Source organism: Colobus angolensis, unplaced genomic scaffold (assembly GCF_000951035.1).
Source record: "Colobus angolensis palliatus isolate OR3802 unplaced genomic scaffold, Cang.pa_1.0 Scaffold117, whole genome shotgun sequence".
Taxonomy (NCBI): domain Eukaryota; kingdom Metazoa; phylum Chordata; class Mammalia; order Primates; family Cercopithecidae; genus Colobus; species Colobus angolensis.
Window position 1 is genome coordinate 1391178 of NW_012112808.1, and position 18172 is coordinate 1409349.

Consider the following 18172-nt stretch of genomic DNA (forward strand, 5'->3'; position numbering starts at 1 on the left):
TAATTTTTTTGTATTTTTAGTAGAGACAGGGTTTCACCATGTTAGCCAGGATGGTCTGGATTTCCTGACCTCGTGATCCGCCGGCCTCAGCCTTCCAAAGTGCTGGGATTACAGGCCTGAGCCACTGCGCCGGGCCTCATTTTTCTGCAACTTTTTCACCGTTGCTCAGACTTAAAAAAGATGATGACTGTTGGTCATTAAAAAATTAATTTTCCATTTATAAGCAACCCTCTTTGGGTCTTTGAGGTCATATATAGACCATGATGAGATAATTATCTTATAGATTATATCTATTTTCAACTGTTGTAAAAGTGTTTTAAATTAGATCAAGGCTATTTTTAGTTTCTGAAAAGTTAGCTTATAACAAAAATCTTGCTTTTTCAAAAAAAGGTTAAGCATATTAAAAAACAGAAAAATAATACCATATGAAAATAGAGTTGGCTGGGTGTGGTGGCTCTTGCCTGTAATTTCAGTACTTTAGGAGGCTGAGGCAGGCGCATCACTTGAGGCCAAGCCTGGCCAAACCTTGTCTCTACTAAAAATACAGAAATTAGCCTGGCATGGTGGTACACGTCTGTAATCCCAGCTACTGGGAAGGCTGAGGCATAAGAATTGCTTGAACCTGGAAGATGGAGGTTGCCATGAGCCGAGATCATGCTACAGCACTCTAGCTTGTGTGACAGAGCAAGACTCTGCCTCAAAAAAAAAAAAAAAAGAAAGTAGAGTTAAATACCACAGATACAGATATAGGAAGCCTAGACAATGTCAAAGGAATAAGATGGTCCAATTGTGAACCAGGAAAGGGTCGATGAGAACATTTTTTAATCGAAGATCTTTTGTAGAGATAAGCAGAGTAAACAATCACCCTTATATATGTAGCTCTTCAGTCTGCATCAAAACACTATCCGAGTGGGAAATAGGGAGTCTCAAGCAAATATCCTGTTGGTGGTGTCTCTTTATCCTACTTTAACAAACACTAGGATCTGGACTGTGAAATCTGAGACCAATCTCTGAAGAGACACAGATGAAAGTGAAAATGCTACTCTATTTTCTATCACCCAATTTCTTGTCACAGTTACTATCATTAAAACATATTAAAAACATGGAAAAGGCTGAAAGTAAAGCTACACATCTAATAAGATTTGTAATATAAATAACCCTCAGTGTGTTTTTATTCCCGATTGCCTTGTCTTCTTAGGCTCTGATATTTAATGATTGGATTAAATATCTCCTTTTCTGTGTATAAAGTATTGACACAATTTTTTTTTTTTTTTTCTTATTCACTTCTCATCAGGCAGGTGGTTGAAACTAGGTAATGCTTGTCTTTTATGGCCATCTTGAGAGAGAATCATTTTCACCAGGGTACAATCTCCTGTGTTTTTTGTTTTATTTTGTTTTGTTTTACCCTTTTCTCTCAATCCTACTGCAAAGATAGATAGGAGTTAACAACTCTGGTTAAAATTATGCCCATTTTCAAATGCTTTCTTTATACTTTTTAACCTTCCGTAATATAAATAACATTGTGGTGTTATTGTAATAACAAATCCAGGAAAAAGAAACACCTTCCTGTCCCCGATTATCTTAGTTTCAGAAAACTCTACTCTCAGATAGAGGTTATACATAATATTTATCCACTGCGCCCAAACACCAGGGTGCTATTTTGTAATGAGAAGTCCAGAGAATTTTCTGAAGGCATGACTTAATCATCAAATTACCAGATTCTAAAAGGCTATTACATGTTTCTATCTCTGTTCATTGATTCTGCATGAGTCATCATCCTTGCAAAGGAAAATGACATTTCCCCCACTGGAAATTGGCAGAATACATATAGAAGGCTTAACTTCTAAAGTTCTCTGCATATAGGGCTCTTGAGCTGTTATATCCTCTAGAAACCCTGGTCATTCAAATATTTATGATTTGTATAGCATAGAATGTACTTCACCAATCTTCCTTCTCCACAGAGAATGACAACATGCCCTACTATGTTCATATGACCTTTTTATGTTTATTGTACAACAGTGTTTGCATTCGAATTGGTACCATAAATTATAATCTCTAAACAAGATTTCTTGGTGCGTTTCACTGGAAGAGATGCAAAGAAAGAGATACAGGATAGGCTTTATCAATGGCCTGACTGTCAGGACTTATACAACATGTTCCTGACCTCTCTGGTGGAGTTTAATGGAAATGGCTTTGGAGACAGGCAGTCCTGGGTTCCAGCCTTGTCTCTGGGGCATACTTACTCCATGAATTTAGGCAAGTTACTTGTCTCTTCACGTGGTCATTGAGAAAATAAAATAACAAATCTGTATCAGTAAGGCACCTGGGACAGGTAGCCTCTTGATGGATATTACTTGTCTTTTTCCCAGGCTGTCCTGTTGCCATCTTCACACTTTTGCCTAAATGCAGAGTTTTTTGTTTTTTGTTTGTTTTAATAGCTAGGGCATTTTAATCATTTTTGTTAATTGAGAAGTATCTGAAGCAATTTTTTTAAAAAAATAGGAAGCACTGGCCAGGCGCAGTGGCTCACGCCTGTAATGCCAGCATTTTGGGAGGCTGAAGTGGGTGGATCATGAGGTCAAGAGATCAAGACCATCCTGGCCAACATGGTGAAACCCCGTCTCTACTAAAAATACAAAAAATTAGCTGGGTATGGTGGTGCACACCTGTAGTCCCAGCTACTCAGGAGGCTGAGACAGGATAATCACTTGAACCCAGGAGGAAGAGGATGCAGTGAGCCGAGATTGTGCCACTGCACTCCAGTCTGGTGACAGAGTGAAACTCCGTCAAAAAAAAAAAAAAAAAAAGGAAGCAGTATGTTTGAGTGCTCAAGCAGCTTTAGTATATGAACAAATCAAACTCAATATAGTCATGCCAGAGACATTAGCTGCATGTGTGGGAATGAGAGTGGAGTGTCACAGGAGGCTGAAATCAGGGCCAACCCAGAGTGTTGAACATGATTTCAACTCCTCCAATTGACATGGTTTTTTTTTTTTTTTCCTTTTTGAGGAGGAAAAAATGCTCTAGCTTGCTATATCTTGTGTTTGCCACCTGTATAGTGGGCTAGAAAGGCAGGGGGTGGGGGAGCCAAAGGCTATGGCTAATTAGAAAAGTGTATTTGAAATGTCTTGAATGCTTCAAGAAATAAAATTAACTGACACTACAGCCTTACCAAATGGATGATAACTATATTGGGCTTCCTGTGATTCCAGTGAACGTGGGTTTTAACAGAATACACACACCTTATTGTCAGTTCATCCTTGCATTATTGTGGGAAAAAAACTTCTAGTGTTCAATTTCTTGCATAATCATACAACTTAAATTTGTAGTTTCAGTATAATCTTGCCTTCTCCTACCTATTTACAACTTCCTGAAAATATATTGAGTGTGGATCCTGTACATAAGTGAGATTGTCTTCGCTAAGAGCTTCTTGCAATCACAGGAAAAGGGGAAAAAAAGTTGTTACAGCTGATCATTGCCAGAGGGTGAAAGTTCAAGAAGTAGAGAAACAGAAGATTGTAGCATGTAATTGGAGTTCTTGGTTGCATGCTACAGAATCCATTCTATGTGATTTAATCCGGGAGCAATGCAGCCAGGGATGACACCTCAAAAATGCCCAGCCTAAACACTAGACTGTCCTAGCAGAAATACTACTGCTGCTATTGTCACTTACGACATTAAAGTCACTTACGACATTAAAGTCTAGGGGTCAGAAACTATGGCACAGCTCCTCAAAAGAACCAGATATTCTGCCGCCATGCTTTCTCCCAAGGAGCCATTCTTTCATACAGCTAATAGTTTATGTTGTTTGCTTTCACCTCAACGTTCACACATTCGGGTTGGCTTGGTGGCTCCACACTGATTACAGGCTAGTTCCCAGGGAACCTGGGAAATGTAGTTTTAGTTTTTTGTCTTCTATAGTATAGCAATCAAAGGAAGCTAGAGGGGTGTTGAAATAGATGCTGGTTGAACTGCTTGTTAGTATCTGCTCCTGATGGAATTGAACTGAAAGATGTTACAGGTGTTTACTCCTCAGTGGTCCATGTTGGAACATCACTTTCTGTTTTCAGAAGCTCTATTGCTATATGTAAAAAACAACAACAACAAAAAACATTGCTGTTTTCTTCTGCACTTGATCAAAATTCTCTTTAAGTATCCACGTTTTACCATAATATGTATTCAACAGTGCAGAATGCTGGTGACAAGTTTTACTTGTTAACCCAGGCATGGCTGAGTCCTCAGAGCCTTTTAATTTGAGTCCATTCTTAGAATGATGTGCTGCATTTTCTGCGATGGCACCCACTGGCGTACAAAAGAAAAACTGGATTTTCCAGGTTGATCAAAAACATGGATGCCATACTAAATTCTGAATAGACACATTCACGCATCTTCTTGTCCACCAGCTGCCGGAACTCAGGGAATTTACTACATCCTTTTATGCCCAACACCCCATCAACTCCAGAGGCAGCTTGGCTGCATGCCAATGTCAGTATAGAATTACTATTTTATCCTCACGGGTTCACATCCTTTGTCAAGTCACCAACCCCTCAGAAATCTTGATGAGTCTACCTAGACATTTTTGTTCGTTTGTAAGACTAACTTGTACAGAGTTTTGAGTTTTCTTAAGATTTTAGAGATATAAATAAGTCATTAATTAAGGATTTAGAATTCACTAAGAATGAAAGCTTTGAAAGGTAGTGGTTTGAAAGATATGCTTAGTGCTGGCAGGTGTTTAAGGGCCAACTATTCTGACTTAGAGGAAGACAACACAAGTAGTAGGTAAGGGACTTGCCAAAAAAGTCACATGCCTGGTTAATATCAGTGCTGAGATTGAAACTCGAGGACCCTGCCTGCTGGACGGGGAATATTTCAAAGGTTCATAGGTCCTAAGTCCTCATCATCCTATATGAAGCGTGCACATGATGCCACATGCTAGCTGAGACCATGCTCTGAAGGATGTCTACATGAAACGACCATGAAAAATCATGTAATATGGTTTACATTCCCAACCCACATCTTCTCAAATTCACTAGAAGCTGTCCATTTTGTTGACAAAACTGAATTTGAATTATATGCAATAAATGACAGCAACATTATTTTCATCGCTAAAAGTACTTTAAGAGCATTCTTCCTGTTTTTAATCACTAGCGTTCCATTAGCTGCAGCCAGCCATATTTGTTGCTTACACTATAAGCATGTTTTTTGTTTTTTTTTCTGGTTTGCTCTAATTCTTTGCCCTCTTAAAGGAAAAGCAAGGGAGGTTTATGAAGGGCCTTAAAATGAGAGAAACTAATTAATTGCTGACTTTTTATATTTATCAGCAAAGGAAAACATTTCTCTACTCTCATAACACTTCTGACACCAAATGTGCGGATTTTCCACACATTACAATTCTCATACCAACTAGGTGTCCTATAATTTAATTCAATTCTGGCTCTGAAGTTAGCACAGACCCCACAGTTTAAGGAATCAATCCCACAGCCTGCTCCACTTCAGATGCTGATCATAAGCCTGGGCTTCCTATACTTCGGACTGAGGCTATAAATCAGAGGTTTCTCACAATTCCTTCCTTAAGTTCAATAATTTGTTAGAATGGCTCACAGGACTCAGGAAGACACCTGACTCACCATTGTCAGTTGCTGATGAAGGACACAATTCAGGAACAGCTAAATGAAAGAATGAGTTATGTGGGAAGGGCCGTGGGGAATCCACATCCTCTCTGGGCTCACCACCCTCCCCGCACCTCCATGTATTCACCAATCTAGCAGCTCTTGGAACCCCTTTATTTAGAGTGTTTGTGGGGGTTCCATTATATAGGTATGATTGATGACATCATTGGCCTTTGCTGACTAGACTCATCTCCAGCCCCTCTCCCCATCCTGGAGGTGGGAGAGTGGAGCTGAAAATTCCAACCTTTTAGTCACATGGTTGGTTCCTCTGGCAAGGGGCTGCCGTTCTCTGAGTCACCTTATTAACATAAACTTGGGTATGGTTGAAAGGGGCTTATTAGGAGTAACAGAAGATGCTCTTCTCACCCCTATTGCTTGAATGATTCCAAGAGTTTTAGAAGCTCTTGTTTCAAGAACAGAAAGATGCTCCTGTTACCCCTATCACTTAGGAATTTACCTGAGTTTTATGTGCTTTATGTCGGGAACCAGGGCAGAGGCCAAATGTATATTGGTATTAAGTCACAATCAATAAGTACTTTTTAAAAATGTAAATTTATATATAAGTGAAAATAACTGTACATTTTTTGCTTTCACAAACTTTGATGTCAATGTGGAATGATCTCTCACCAGTTTAAACACAGTTGAGTTCTTACATAGGGAAAAATGGAAAGCAGAGGTTAAAACATGTATATTAACTATGGTGTTCTGAGTGTAGACTCTGGAGTTCAACTATCCAGGTTTGACTTCTTCCATTTCTGAGCTATGAGGTCTCAGGCAAGCTACTTGCCTTCTCTTTATCTTAGCATTTCATCTATAAATTTAGTATGTCACAGGCACCTAACTTTTAGCATTGTTGGGAGATTGAGATGGTGCATGTCAAATGCCTGCCATGACACCTTCTCAGAGCTGATACTCAATAACAGTATTAAACATTTTGGCTGAGCACAGTGGCTCATGCCTGCAATCCCAGCACTTTGGGAGGCTGACGCCAGAGGATCACTTCAGGCCAGGAGTTAAAGCCAGCCTGGGAAACATAGGGAGATCCTATCTTAAAAAAAAAAAAAAATCTAGCTCCTGTTCCCATGTTTTCATTCATTTAAAAAAATTATGGCAAATTTTTTTAAGTAAATTTTATTTTAATTATAGCAATTATTTTAAGTAAAAAGAGAAAAAAATTTAAAAAAGGCCAGGCACAGTGGCTCACATCTGTAGTCCCAGCTTCCCAGGAGGCTGAGGCAGGAGGAACACTTGAGCCTAGGAATTCAAGGCCAGCCTGGGCAACATAGTGAGACCTCATCCTTAAAAATATATTTTTTTAAAGTATGGCGCACCTACCAAGTCCCAGGCACTATTGTAGGCACTGAAGGCACATAATTGATAGATGAGGTCCTTATTCTAGTAGAACTATGAACATTTTCTTATTCAGAATGAAATTTAGGAAGCAACCAGAAAATACATATAGACACTGTCATGCCAGGCCCCTATTGATTCCAACAGGGATGGCTCGGGAAGAGACCCGGAGCCAGTGAATGAGACATAGGGTTTATAGAAGACTTACATACAGAACATTCCAGGAGTGGGAGGCTGGACAGGAAAACCACTACCATTTGTAAAAAGCATGCAGATTATATAGCATTTTCACTTAGCAATCTTCACCAAGCAACCTCCCTTTAACCCAAAACAAAAGGCCCCTGATCCCTGTATAGTTTGCATTCCAAATGATGGGCCAGGGGTTCAGATGTTCTTCATAGATGAGGAGTGAATCTCCAGCTTGACCACTCCTGGATTCTTCTCAGGGTGTGCTTGAGTTATTGCTGTTAGGTGTGTCTGCCATACAGACCCATGGCATGATTTTCTCTAAGAAGCTTCGTGATGCATTTTGGTAAATGTTGTAAAGTTCTAAGTGGACTTCAATTAATTTTTAAAAAGTAAACATACATGAATAAATTTAATCCCTTCCTCATAGGTTTAAATTACTTCTGATATATCCCTGATTAAAAAAAAAAAAAATCAAAGGATCAGGTGTGGTGGCTTACACCTGGCGTGTAATCCCAGTACTTTGGGAGGATGAGGTGGAAAGATTGCTTGAGGCTATGAGTTCAAGACTAGTCTGGACAATGTAACAAGACCCCTGTCTCTTAAAAAAAAGAAAGAAAATTAGCTGGGTGTGATGACACATACACATGCCTGTAGTCATAGCTACTTGGGAGGCTGAGCTGGGAGGATCACTTGAGCCCAGGAGTTGGAGACTACAGTGAGCTATGATTGTACCATTTCACTCTAGCCTGAGCAATAGAGTGAGACCCTGTCTCTTTAAAAAAAAAAAAAAAACCAAAAAATCAACCAAGCAAACCAGCAAAAAGTTAATAATCTAGGGCTTAACCTACCTGGTAGGACATAAAGGAAGCATAATAGAGAAAGTTCTCGGAACTGGCTCTGCCCCTGGTTCTGGGTGGGCGAACTCTCTGTGACTTATATAACCTTCCTCTCTTGCTTGAGAGAAGGGAGTTGCTGGGAGTTCCTGTTAGAGGTTTTGCAGAAATTGCCCACAGCTGAGACTCTAATTTAGGGTGGTTGTTCCAGTGAACGGAAATGAGCTGAAGGAACAGCCATGACACTCACTTTCAGCTAAGCAAGGAGACCTGCCCTGGCACAGGCGGAGTGAAAAGCCCAGCCCTGAGAATTACCCACTTCCTTTGACCTTTTCTCTCCAGAGCTACATCTCTCTTTCCCTCCTTTCTCCTGCGTCACACAAAAAAAAACCTGTTAAAAGTTATCCATCTTTCTTTTTTGAACATGGGAGTCCATATAAACACTTCCATTTCATATATACCCAAATTCCAAGTGATCCTAAAGGACCATTTAAAGTTGAAGTTTTTTTGCTTGTTTGTTTTGTTTTGTTTTTTTGAGATGGAATCTCAATCTGTTGCCTAGGCTGGAGTGCAGTCATACAATCTCAGCTCTCCACAACCTCTGCCTCCCAGGTTCAAGTGATTCACCTGCCTCAGCCTCCCAAGTAGCTGGGACTACAGGCACGTGCCACCATGGCCAGCTAATTTTTGTAGTTTTAGTAGAGACGGGATTTCACCATGTTGGCCAGGCTAGTCTCAAACTCCTGACCTCATGATCTGCCCACCTCGGCCTCCCAAAGTGCTGGGATTACAGGCGTGAACCACAGTGCCCAGCCTAAAGTTGAAGTTTAAGTGACAGACAGAATGCTGTGCTGATGAAAGCTGGATAAGTATATAACTAATTTCTGGCAACATTGTAATATGATGCCAGGGTGTCTTCTTTTTCTTTTATATGGACAAAATATATTGAGATTTTTAAATAAGTATTAACGAGATAGAAAGAGAAGTTTTCAGAGAAAAACTCTTTTAATGTAACCTCCCTTTTTTTTAAAACCACTCTCATGAGAAATTGTCAGAGTTGTCAACATCATGCTTCATGGGTTTTGAAACCTGGACTTTAACACAAAATCCCTTTATACATACCGGAAATTATTGTGCTTTTTGGATAAGATTGAGGTCTTATTCAAAATCCTTACAATCATAGAAACAGATAACACACTATAATTATCTGTGACAAGAGGATAGGAACGAGAAGGATACTTAAAATGCTAGCATTGGCTCTTTCAAATTGTGTTCTCTGAATCTTAGCACAGAAATAAAATATTAGAATTTTAACCTCTAAGATATATTTTTAAAGTTTTTGGCTGAGTGTCGTGGCTCAGGCCTGTAATCCCAGCACTTTGGGAGGCCAAGGTGGGAAGATCACTTGAATCCAAGAGTTTGAGACCAGCCTGGGCAACATAGAGAGAACTCGGCTCTACAAAAGATAAAAGATGAGATGGGAAGATCGCTTGAGCCCAGGAGATTGAGGCTGCAATGAGCCATGATCATGACACGGGACTCCCACCTGGGGGACAGAGTGAGACCCCGACTCAAAAAAATAAAAAGTGAAAGCAAAGTTTCTATTGGAATAAGTCATTCAGTGCCTCAAACTTTTGTCTTAATGCCACAATTCAACTGTAATGGCTCTTTGTAGACTAAAATTAATATCTGCAGAAAATAGCCGTTTAAAATAACTTACTATTTATAGAAAAATAACATAAGGCACTTGTCATTTATTGAAGGTAATGGTTTACTCTGAAATTTGTACAACGAGGATTGGAATTTTTATTTTTATTTATTTAAAACATACATACTTTGTTCTAGGGATGCTTTACAGTCATCATAACCTATGAGAAAGGTTTTTTTTTTTTTTTTTTTACTTTACAGTAAAGGAAGCAGATCAGGAACTCAGAAAGGTTAAATAACTTGTCAAGTTGCACAACTGATAAGCAGGTAGAGCTGGGACTTAATTCCAGGCCATCTGGGCCGCAGAATTCCTCCTTATGCCCCCACGCACTGGTGCCTCCTGCAGCACGTCGAAGAGTTTACCAAGACGAATGAGCTCAAAAATGGGACCATCTAACCAGCCATCTGTCTGCCCTTCTGGCCCTTCCAGGATATCAATGTTTCTTTTAAGATGGACATAAATTCCTGATGAGACAAGATTTGTATGGAGAGCCATGGGACTATCACCCCTATTCTAGACACATAATAAAGCAACAGAAGAAGGCCACATTCTCATTAAGTGAGAGCATAATGAGAGCAGCAGCATAGCTGCTCTTTTTTACAAGCAGCTAAGAAGCTATAATCCTATGCACCTTCAACCCATCTCCTCATGAGATCAGACCATCAGTCGTGGTGTCAGCAAAAACAACACATCCAAATGAGAAAAAAATATCAGAAGAGGTTTAACAAGCTGGGCATGGTGGGTCATGACCATAATCCCAGCACTTTGGGAGGCTGGGGTGGGTGGATAACTTGAGGTTAGGAGTTCGAGACCAGCCTGGCCTACAGGGTGAAACCTTGTCTCTACCAAAAAATAAAAAAATCAGCTGGGTGTGGTGGCATGCGCCTGTAATCCCAGCTACTCAGGAGGCTGAGGCAGGTGAATCGCTTGAACTCAGGAGGTGGAGGTTGCAGTGACCAAGAGTGCACCACTGCACTGCAGCCTGGGCAACAGAGTGAGCCTCTGTTTCAAAAAAATAATAATAATAACAAAATAAGAAAAGGAAAGGTTTAACAAAGGGACTCTCTGGAGGAGGAGAATTATATAGAGGGACTGTGACCTTCAGTTGAAGACAGACCTCCAATTGAGAGGGCTGAGGGAATAAGTACCCAGAGTCCTCTCTTCTCTCTTCCTCCACTCTCCTGAGGGGACTCCTCCTTGGCCTACTGGGTACCTGTGGGTGAGGAACACCATTGATGAAGTCCATAAAGATCAGCCTCCAGCCACGCAGCAGGGAGAAAAATGGAGATCGAACTGAGTGGACCAAAGAAAGATGTTTGACACAGTTTTACAAATCCTATATTTCACACACACACACACACATACACACACTCTTTCAGAACAAGTATTTCTATTCTTCCATTGAAAATTTTAAATCTTTGTTCATTAACTCAGGTTCTTCAATACCTTAGAAAGATTCTGAGAATACAAAACTCCAGCATCAAATGTATCTTGTCTTTTTTTGGCACATTGCTCAAGCCTGTTTAGGTCTTCTTGAATTCTGGTTCCATCACTCAGCACAGAGGTCCTCAAATCTAGTAGCTGCATCTCAGAATATGCTGGAAAGGTCTTTAGAGTACTGATTTTTCAGGCTACCCCACAGACTTAGTGAATCTCAGGTAAGGCTCAGGAATGCCTATGTGTTTTTTTGTTGTGTTTAGTTTCCCAGGCAACCCTAATGTAGCCAATGAAAACTCAGGCATCTGGGATCCCTTGATATAACCACTTGAACACAAGGCATGTGCTAGACACCTTTTTAGAATTTATCTTTGTCCAGAAATGCAGAGATCTTCCACTGGGACTAGATTTGAAAGTGTTGACTGGAATGCTGGAATTGCCTAGGGAACTTTTCTGAACTTCATCACCTCTTCCTGGGTGGCCAAGCCTCCTTCTGGAATCTTCTCACTACCACAGTGAACTGCTATCATTAAAGGGAGCATGCTAAATCCTTCCAGTCTTCTAGTGCAAAAATGTTCTAAGACTCCTAGATTTACCAGTAATCTTCTTTACAAATGATTGTTTGACTTTTGCATTAATTTTACTGTTTGTATTTTCTCTATGTTGTGCTAAGAGTATTATAATAGACTCTGAAAATATTTTACTGGATTTGAATAATATCCATCAAACCTACTCACCCATGCTTCCTTCTTTTCTTTCTTCCATAAGTACTAATTGTTCTGGGAGCCAAGCACATTCCAGGCCTTAGGGATACCATAGGTACAAGACAGCAGAGGTCTCCGCCCTCTTGTGCTTACATTTCAGTGGGGGATGCAGACTTTCAAAAAGTAAATAAAACATCTGCAAAAAAATGTTTAATATGAATATGTGGTATAAAGAAAACAAATGGTACTGAGCATGGAGACAACTGCAGGGAGGGCCTCTCAAAGGGTGACATAGGAGTTGAAAACTGAAGGTCAAGAAGGAGCCAGCCTTGCAGAGATCTGGGAGAAGAGCATTTGAGGCAGAAGGAACAAGTGAAAATGCCCTGAGACAGGAAAGAAACTTTAGAATTCAAGTAATTCAGTGAGGTCATTTCAGAGTGACTTGTCCTTATTGATTGTGTGCTGACCAGCAAAGAGATATTTTCATCTGTTCTAGGTCCCATAAACTACCTCTTCGAATACCTGCTGAAAATGTTTCTATGTCCCTACAAACTTTTAGCCAGCCCATCTTTATGTATGCCTGTAATGGAGTAGAAAACAATAAATACATGAAAACTGCTGATAAACCAAAGCTTTACTAGTAAATCTTTGTAGCTCTCTCCTCCAGGAGCTGATCCAGGTTATATGGGATCTGAAGCTCTTACAATTTTAAAAGTCCTTTCCAAAAACAAATGCAAATAAAATATTGCAGTGGCCCCACTCATGCAAGTAAAGGGCCCAGAAGCTTCAGAGTAATTGGCTCCATGGTAAATTCACCTGTGCCTGGCACCGTCTTTAGATAAGAGACTGAGAATGACCACAAATCAAAATCCACCGAGTTATAAGTAGGAGTCAGTGAAAAAGCATGTACTTCTGCGAATAGTCAGAGAAACCATGCTGTTCTCCATGTCAGCTGGTGAGGAAAGAGAGAGGAAAACTTGTTTAGGTTTAACTATGCAGTTATTATGGCAATCATTAAGTTAGGGGCGGGAGAAAATAAACAAAAGAAAAAGATGTAGCCTGTTATTTTGTAAGGAGGCTGCTAAAGGAAGCTTTAGGCAAGTAAAGGAAGGTAGATTAAGTAAATACACTGGAAACAATGTGAAATGGAAACTGCTGAAAGAGGTACAGGTAGAATACAGTGGTCAGGACCAAGCCAGTGTGGGAGGTCAGGAGAGTGTGGAGGTTGTGCTGGTGGATGCAGAGGAGTAGGACTCTGACATAGGAGGGTGGAGGTAGGAGTGGAGGTAGCATAGGCTGAGATGGGAAGGTCTGGGAGTGGGGAGTGGAGATAGTTGGTGAAGGCAGTAGAGGAGGTAGTAGGGGGTGAGTGTTCAGGCAGAGGAGGCAAGGAAGTGGTGGTGGTGATTGTAGGGCAGAGTTCGGTTTCATTTGGGCCGGTAGAGATCCATTCTTCCTACCTTGTGTGAAAGGTTTTGTTTCATAATTACTTCTGAGTCTCAAAAAATGTTCTTGTGAATAATGGGGAATCAGTCATCTCTAACATTATCAAAACAAAGACTTATCTTAACTGCAAAGTGCTTAGGCTGTGGTCCAGTTTGGGTCCAGTATTTTGACATTTGTTTTCCAGGCAATAATAATGAGGTATATTTATATTTTTGAGGTACATGTGATAATATAATACATTCATATAATTTGTAAAGAACAAATCAGTGTAATTGGGATACACATACATATATAATCTTAAATATTTGTCTTTTTAATGCTCTTTTAATTTGAAACATTCAAATTATTCTTTTAACTATTTTGAAATATAGAATAGATTATTATAAATTATAGTCACACTGTTGATCTATGAAACACAGGTCTTATTTCTTCTATCAAACTGTATATTTGTACTCATTAATCAGCCTCTATTCATCCTCCCCCCCTTACCCTTCCTAGCCTCTAGTAACCACCAATCTACTCTTTCTTCATGCGATCCACTTTTTAGCTCCCATGTATGATTGATATGATATTTATCTTTCTGTGCTTGGCTTATTTCACTTAACACAATAACCTCCAGTTCCATCCATGTTGCTGCAGATAACAAATTTATTTTTCATTCTTTTTTATTGGATGAATAATGTTTAATTGCATACATATACCATATTTTATTTATCTAGTCATTCATTGATGGATACTTCAGTTGATTCCATATTTTGGTTCTTGTGATTAGTGCTGCAATGAACATGGGAGTGCAGATACCTCTTTATTTTATTGATTTCGACCCAGTATTGGAATTACTGAATCACATAGTTGTTCTATTGTTAGTTTTTTCAGGAACCTCCATACTATTTTCCAGATTGGCTGTACTAATTTACATTTCTGCCAACAATGTATAAGGGTTTCCCTTTCTCTAGATCCTTGTCAGCATCCGTTGTCTCTGTCTTTTTGATAACAGCCGTTTTAACTGGGGTGAGAAGATATGTCATTGTGGTTTTGATTTGTATTTCTCTGATGATTAGTCATGTTGAACATTTGAAAAGTACTCAAGTGTGACCTTGATAAAACCTAAACCAGGCTGGGCTCACTGGCTCACACCTGTAATTCCAGCATTTTGGCAGGTCGAGATGGGCCAATCACTTGAGGTCAGGAGTTCAAGACCGGCCTGGCCAACATGGTAAAACCTCAGCTCTACTAAAAATACAAAAATTAGCCAGGCATGGTGGCATGTGCCAGTAATCCCAGCTACTCAGGAGGCTGAGGCAGGAGGATCACCTGAGCCCAAGAGGTGGAGTTTGCAGTGAGCCAAGATCATGCCACTGCCTGGGTAACTGTCTTAAAACAAAACAAAACAAAACAAACAAAACTTAAACCAAACAGAATTTGTCATCAAGGAGAGAGATTTCTTTTAGAAAATATTCTTCCTTCCATGATTTGTAACAAATCAAATTGCCATTTGTGTGTTTTCTTTTGAGAAATGTCTGTTCAGATATTTTGCTCATTGTTAAATCAGATTTTTTTTTCTTTTTTTACTATTGAGTTGTTAGAGCTTCTTACATTCTCTGGTTATCAATCCCGTCAAATGGAGACTCTGCACATATTTCTCCCATGCTATGAATGCCCTCTTCTTTTTGGGGTGTTTCCTTTTCTGTGCAGAATCTTTAGCTTGATGTAATCTCATTTGTCAATTTTTGCTTTTGTTGCCTCTGCTTTTGAAATCTTACACAAAAAGTCTTTGCTTAGACCTGGAGCATCTCCCTGATGTTTTCTTCTAGTACTTTTATAGTTTCAGGTCTTAGATTTAAGTCTGTAATCCATTTCGATTTGATTTTTATATATGGTGAGAGATAGGGGTCTAGTTTCATTTTTCTACAAATGGTTACCCAATTTTCCTAGCACCATTTATTCAAGAGACTCCTTTCCTCATTGTATGTTCTTGGTGGCTTTGTCAAAAATGAGTAGGCTATAAATGTGCAGATTCATATCTGGGCTTTCTACTCTGTTCCATTGTACTATGTGTCTCTTTTTGTCCCAGCATCATGCTGATTTGGTTACTGTAGCTCTGCAGTATATTTTAAAGTTGGGTAGTGTGATGCTTCCAGCATTGTTCTTTTAGCTCACGATTACTTTGGCTATTTGGTGTGTTTTGTGGTTCCATATGAATTTTAGGATTACTTTTCCTATATCTGTGAAAATGCCATGGTATTTCGATAGGGATTGCATTGAATCTGTAAAATTGCTTTGGATAATATTGTCATTTTAGCTATATTAATTCTTCCAATCCCTGAGCATTAAGTATTTTTACATTTAATTCTTTTCCTTTTGTGGTGTTCTCTACAATTTCTTTCATCAGTGTTTTATAGTTTTCTTTGTATAGATCTTTCACTTCTTTGTTTAAATTCATTCCTAAGTATTTTATATTCTTTGTAGCTATTATAGATGGGATTACATTCATGAATTTTTTCAGATTATTCACTGCTGGTTTATATAAATGCTGATAATTTTTATATGTTGATTTTGTATCCTACAACTTTACTGAATTTGTTTATCAGTTCTAACAGTTTTTTGGTAGAATCTTAAGGTTTTCCTAAGTATGAGATCATGTCATCTGTATGTAGAAAAACCTAAACTGAAAACCTAAACCTGAACAAGGCTAATTTGACATTTTTCTTTCCAGTTTGGAGCCTGGGCAACATGTGGAAACCCTCATCTCTACAAAAAAAAAAAAAAATAGCTGGGTATGGTGGCACATGTCTGTAGTCCCAGCTACTCCAGAGGCTGAGTTGGGAGGATTACCTGAGCCCAGGCGGTGAAGGCTGCAGTGAGAAGTGATTGCACCACTGCAGTATTGCCTGGGCAGCAGAGTGACACCCTGTGTCAGAAACAAAACAAACAATCATACACACAAACACAAACCAATCTGGATGCCTTTTCTTTCTTTATCTTGCCTAAGTGCTCTGGCCATGACTTGTAGTATTATTTTGAATAAAAGTAGTAAAGGCGAGCATCCTTTTCTTATTCTAGATCTTAGAGGAAAGACATTCAATTTCTCCATGTTCAGTACAATGGTAGCTGTGGGTTTTGTCATATAGCCTTTATTATTTTAAGGTATGTTCCTTCTATACTAAGTTTGTGGAACATTTTATCATAAAGGGATGTTGAATTTTTAAAATGCTTTTTCAGCATTTATCAAAATGATCATGTTTTTCTCCTTGGTTCTGTTCATGTGATGTATCATGTTTATTGATTTTTGTGTGTTGAACTGTACTTGCATCCCTGGGATGAATTCCACCTGATCTTGGTGAATGATCTTTTTAATGTGTTGTAAAATTTGGTTTGCTTGTATTCTGTTGAGAATTTTTGTATCTATGTTAATCAGTGATATTGACCTGCAGTTTTCTTTGTGTGCCTTTGTCTGGTTTTGGTATCAAGGTAATGCTATCCTTGTAGAATGAGTTTGGAAATATTCCCTCTTGCTTAATTTTTTTTTTAAGAATTTGAGTAGAATTAGTATTAGTTCTTTACACGTTTGTTAGAATTCAGCAGTGAAGCCATCAGGTCCTGGGCTTTTCTTTGATGAAAGAGTATTATTACAGCTTCAGACTCATTACTCATTATTAGTTTGTTGAGGTTTTTTTATTTCTTCGTAGTTCAATTTTAGTAGATTGTATGTGTCTAGGGATTTATCCATTTCTTCTAGGTTTTCCAATTTGTTGGTGTATAGTTTGTAGTAATCTGTAATAATTATGTGGTCTCAGTTGCTATGTGTCCTTTTTCCTTTGTGATTTTATGTATTTGGATCTTCTCTCTTCTTTTCTTAGTACAGAGCAGAGTTTCCCAGGGAGGGGATGGTAGTCCTGCCTCGCCTCTTTTTCTTTGGCTGTCCTCAGGGATATTTCTTCCTCCAGGCACTCCTGATACTTCCTGTGGATTGAAACAGGGACAGATTCTCCTGCCAGGGAACCCAAGATGGTAAGGAAGTTGATTGTCCACCTTGATCTCACTTTTTCCTATGTGGAAACTATGAATTAGTGGAAAATTTCTGCACACTTGATGCCAGGCAGGTGGTGGGGAGAGGTGTCACAGATATGTAAGTCCAGTTCTTTTACTGTCATCTTGTAGTTTTTTCACTTCTCTGTAGCCCTGGAAACTATCTCCTCATATTTTAGTTCTAGGGTATTACTGGAAAAAATCTAGGTGCTGTATATTTGGTTTTGTTTTTCTATTGGGGGAAATTAAGCCACCTTGTTTCTATGCCACATTTTAGAGTCAGAAGTCAAAGAGCTTTTTAGTTAGCATCAACGTTCTGAATTTCTTTCTCTTTTTCTCTCTCTCTCTTTTTTTTTTTTTTTGATAGGATCTCATTCTATCACTGGGGCTAATTCTGGAATTAGCTGGAATGTGGTGGTGTGACCATGGCTTACCACAGCCTCGACCACCTGGGCTCCAGCAATCCTCCCATCTCAGCCTCCTTAGTAGCTGGGAGCACAGACGTATGCCACCATGCCCAGCTAATTATTTTTTTAATTTTTATTTATTTATTTTTTTTAGCATTTTTGCTAGAGGCAGGGTTTTGCCGTGTTGTTCAGGCTGGTCTCAAACACCTGAGCTCAAGCAATTGACCTGCCTCAGCCTCCCAAGTGCTGGGATTACAGGTGCATGCCTCTGCACCCAGCCAACATTCTGATCTTCTGTAGACACTCTAACAATGTGTTGCTTTTTCTTGCTTTTAAAGCCTGCCAGATGGTCACATATTATCTGTCATTAAATATCTGATATCAATCATTTTGTGCTTTT

The 18172-nt window shown here is 39.2% G+C and overlaps 1 protein-coding gene and 1 long non-coding RNA gene across 4 annotated transcripts in view; one reads left to right on the forward strand and one right to left on the reverse strand.

Annotated features, from left to right (window-relative positions):
- Nucleotides 1-5771, reverse strand: part of LOC105526597 — a 24896-nt gene extending 19125 nt beyond the window's left edge. Inside the window, exon 1 of the long non-coding RNA XR_001004101.1 lies at nt 5628-5771. This is a non-coding gene — a long non-coding RNA (uncharacterized LOC105526597). The remainder of the gene's footprint in view (nt 1-5627) is intronic.
- MACROD2 (MACRO domain containing 2) overlaps nt 1-18172 on the forward strand; it is a 2135582-nt gene that overhangs the window by 973207 nt on the left and 1144203 nt on the right. The window lies entirely within an intron of this gene.